This window comes from Bufo gargarizans, chromosome 2 (assembly GCF_014858855.1).
Source record: "Bufo gargarizans isolate SCDJY-AF-19 chromosome 2, ASM1485885v1, whole genome shotgun sequence".
Classification (NCBI taxonomy): Eukaryota; Metazoa; Chordata; class Amphibia; order Anura; family Bufonidae; genus Bufo; species Bufo gargarizans.
Genome location: NC_058081.1, coordinates 169,230,684 through 169,235,394, shown reverse-complemented (window position 1 = coordinate 169,235,394; position 4,711 = coordinate 169,230,684). Strand labels below are relative to the sequence as shown.

Genomic DNA, 4,711 nt, shown 5'->3' with positions numbered 1-4,711 from the left:
TCCAAAAATACGTGGCCACACTCGCTCGCCAATTTTTGGAACTCCCAATAGCGGTCAGCCAAATGCTCGTTGGACCACTGTTCTGCTCAGCTCCCCCGTCATGCACACACTTGGCTGAGCATGCATGTGTTATCAATGGCAAGAAGGCAGACCCCCGTGGTAGGAAAAAAAGAACATGCAGGCACACTAAAATCTAACACTTCTACACCGCCATATATACGCTATGACCTGTACTGTCTGATGGGAATCTTACTTGAGTGGTTAGGAAGCTGCCATTTCCCCCATTCTCTAACGGTTTCTTTCCTGTTGCAGATCAGCTCCCACCATGTCTGTGTTACACAGTTCCAGACTCAACAAGGGGGTGCTAGAGCACTACATGAGGCTGCCCCAGGGGGATATGGTCCAAGTTACGTACATCTGGATTGATGGAACTGGAGAAGGTGTCCGCTGCAAGACAAAGACCCTATGAACCCAAATCTATTGAAGGTAAGATACAAAACCCTCTGCCCCCTCAGTCCTGCTGTAAATGCCATAACATCTCCCCTCCTGTGTACAGCAGGGTCCCCGCCCTCAGTTATGGTAGACATCTGGCCTCAGGGTTTGAAGGAGAAATTCCAGTGAAGCTTAACCTTTATGTTGGTATTTGTTTCATGGTGCATTCTGGGATTAAAGTTTCTTTAGTCTGGACTCTTAACCCCTTCCCACATTTGGAAATAACTATCTCCAGACTGCACGTAATTTAACGCAATCGGGTGTACAGTCAAAAAGCCATTTGTACTACAAAATGGTACAAAAAATAACTACGGCTGGTCCCGCAACAAACAAGCCCCTACACAGCTCAGTCCACAAAAAAGATAAAAATACACATCTCAAAAAAAAAACTAAATGAAGCCAACATAAATTAGACATATGGGTAATGTGAAGAATCACTATTTGTCTTAAAGGGGTTGTCCGGGTTCAGAGCTGAACCTTGACATACCCCCATTTTCACCCAGGCAGCCCCCCTGACTTGAGCATCGGAGCAGTTCATGCTCTGATGCTCTCCTTTGCCCTGTGCTGAATCGCGTAGGGCAAAGGCATTTTCTGGAGTTCCGGTGACGGACCGGGCTCTCCGAAGGGCTGCTAGGAAGTTCTGAACCTGCACAACCCCTTTAAAATCAGAGAAATTCAAATTTAGAAAATTACCAATTTTTCAAAAATGTTTGTAAATTTGGGATTTTTTTAATGCATAAAGGTAAAACATCAGCTCAAATTCACCACTAACAAGAAGTACAATGTGTCACGAGAAAACAATCTTAGGGCTCATGCAGACGACAGTCCACAAAACACAGATACTGCCTGCGTGCATTCCGTATTTTGCGGAACAGAACAGCTGGCCCCTAATAGAACAGTACTATCCTTGTCTGTAATGTGGAGAATAATAGGATATGTTCTATTCTTTTTTGTGGAATGGCCATGCGGACACAGAGTCTTTTTTTTTTATATATTTTTTTTAATTGAGGCCCCATTGATGTGGTGACAAAAAACAGAACAGACACTGAAAAAAATAAGTTTGTGTGCATAAGCCCTAAGAATCACTTGGACCAGTAAAAGCGTTCCAGATTCACCAGATAAAGTGACACATCACATTTAAAAAACGGGGCTCTGGCATTAGTTTTTTTGGTGGAATAACAACTTTGTCTTGGTTATGACCATGAGAAGTGTCCTGCTTTAAAATGGTGATTTACGATAGCAGTCCTGTATAGGACATTTCCTGCACATGCCTGGTTTTGTACAAGATTGGGAAAAACCTGGCTGCTCTTCCAAACAAGTGTCTACCGGCCATTTGTGGCACGGCGGCTTCATTGAAGTGACTGGTACGAGCTGCAGTGTTTCACACAACCGATAGGACAGGGGGTGGTGCTGCTTTTGGAAGAGAGATGCCATGCTTTTCTAACTCTCTACAAACCCTTTAAATGAGGGTCATTTGAGCACTAATTTGTTGGGATGGTCTTCTTAAAATAAGCTGATTGCAGAGTGTCCTCTGCTGGGACCATCAGTGATCAGCTGCAATCTGTATGGAAACCTGGCAGGAAGTGTTTGGTTTTCCTGCAGCGCCACCACAGGAGAAATGAAGCATTGCAGAGTGCCCAGGTGCACCACCACCTCCATTCAAACAGACTCTTAATTTCTGGGGAGGTTCGAGAGGTTAGACTCCAGCGATCAGACGCTTATTCCTTTATCCTGTAGATTGGGGAGGGGAATAAGTGCTAGTAGGAGATGCCTTTAAGTTGAAGGTTACCAGAGATGTGTAAGTCTACCATTTTGTTTAAGATGCTCTTCCATTTTAGAGGTTCCAGAATGGAATTTTGACGGGTCAAGTACTTACCAAGCTGAAGGTTCCAACAGTGACATGTACCTCATCCCTGTGAAGATGTTAAGAGACCCTTTCTGCCTTGACCCCAACAAGCTGGTCATGTCTGAAGTCCTAAAATACAACCAGAAACCAGCAGGTAAGGTGTTCTGACAAGTCTGTCCCTTTAAATTACTCCTCCCTGTAATCTCTGTTGGAGGGGTGTGTTGGCTATGTCCAGGTAGAGTCTGCAGACTGATACCTGCCGTGCCTTATTTCCAGTGTACACAGTAGGGAGCTTTGCTCTGGCAGTGGTTACTCTTGTGTCAACAACTTCTCATATTCTGCAGAAAGCAACCTGCGTCACACATGTAAGAAGATTATGGACATGGTATCTGACCACATCCCGTGGTTTGGCATGGAGCAGGAATATACCTTACTCGGAATCAAAGGACACCCATATGGATGGCCTGATAATGGCTTCCCTGGACCACAAGGTAAGGGGCTTCAGTGTTTTTGCAAAGATTAGCCATCTCTTGAGCCATGCTGGGTTCTTGACACATTACCATCTGGTCACCAGGTCTTCTGCCATTGGACCATTGTGGCTCTTCCTCATTAGCTGCAGGCCACACATTTGGTCATCCAAGTAGTAAATGGAATTGTAGATGTTGCAATTGGGCCTCTATTTATATAAAGTTTGATGTGTAAAATAAGCGTCAATCAGAATGAGGCAGCTACTCTTCTCAGGGGCTTCTAAAGGCTAGGAACCAAATTTGGTCTTAATGTCTTCTGCTGTTACTTTCCCTCAGGACCTTACTACTGTGGTGTTGGAGCTGACAAGGTATATAGCCGAGATATTGTGGAGAGTCACTACAAGGCCTGTCTGTATGCTGGAGTCAAAATCCTTTTGGGGTGACCTTTGGAACTTGGTATAATATGGATTGTCCACAAAGTTATCACTCAAGTTCTGCAACATCAGTCTTTCCCCTCTCTAGACCGTCTAGTTAACAACAAGACTGGGTCTCAAACATCTTCTAGTTGAAGGAGTTTTTGAAGAATTGAATCCTACTGCAGAAGTTGACATTGACCTTTTCTCCTTTCTTACAGTGGGAGTTTCAGGTTGGCCCTTGTGAAGGCACAGACATGGGTGATTCATTTGTGGATGGCTCGATTCATTCTCCATACAGTATGTGAAGATTTTGGTGTGGTGGCAAGTCTTGACCCCAAACCCATAACTGGAAACTGGAACGGAGCTGGATGTCATACAAACTACAGCACCGCAGACATGAGGAAGGAGGGCGGCCTAAAGTGAGTCTTCTAAAATGTTTTAGATGTTCTTGATTTCCTACTGAATGTGGCCAATAGTCTTCCAATAACCTAGGAGCTTAAACACTCCATGTAGTCTACCACCCCATGGTACTGGCATCACCACCAGCTGCTTCTAAAGCTTCCGATTTCACATATGGCTTTTTTTAACAACACCTTTTCATGTAGTGTGTCATAGTTAATGGATCGGATTCCCTTGCCATATAATCTGACCATGTCCCTTCTTTGTCTTTAGACACATAGAAGATGCCATTGAGAAAATGGGTAAGAGGCATGATTACCACATCTGCGTCTACGACCCACGTGGAGGGAAAGACAACTCTCGATGTCTGACCGGTCAGCATGAAACCTCCAGCATCCACGAGTTCTCAGCTGGTGTGGCGAACCGCGGTGTCAGTATTAGAATTCCCCGCCAGGTTGGACAGGAAGGATTCGGTTACTTCGAAGATCATGACCCATACGCTGTTACTGAAGCCCTTGTGAGGACAACCATACTGAATGAGACCGGCAGTGAAACGAAAGACTACTGGAAGAATTAACCTGGGGGCCAGATCCGCCGCTAATATTCCATCCATATGTTCTAATTCTTCCGTTTCGCAAGAGTCTGTTTTTAAGAAAAATAGTTTTATTTTTGTCTACACTACTTGACTTTTTTATCTGAAGTTCCTTCCAGTTTGGAAGGATAAAGGGCCATTAACCCAACTGTGGATGGAGAGCTGAATACTATTCCGTTCCCATACAGTACGGGTTTATATACTAATCTGCCGCTGTAAAATGAGTGCCATACTTGCTGCACTAGTGATAATAACTGAAATAAAGTGGCCTAAATGGGAGGAAATGCTAAAAAAAAACAAACACTGTGGCGTGTTTATAACCGGGGGAGCAATTCCTCCGCATGTGATCCATTGCTAATGGCAATCCCCAGCAAAAATGCATACAATGGAGGATGTCGGCAGTGGACCACTTGCACCACAATGGCATCCTACACAAGATGGGATAATGTGTGGATGCAAATATAAAAATACATAAATCACTGCGAAAGGTGCACCACAA

The 4,711-nt window shown here is 44.3% G+C and overlaps 1 pseudogene; it reads left to right on the top strand.

Annotated features, from left to right (window-relative positions):
- Nucleotides 1-316: 316 nt before the first annotated feature.
- On the top strand, nucleotides 317-4,486 carry LOC122929650 (annotated as a pseudogene).
- Nucleotides 4,487-4,711: the final 225 nt, after the last annotated feature.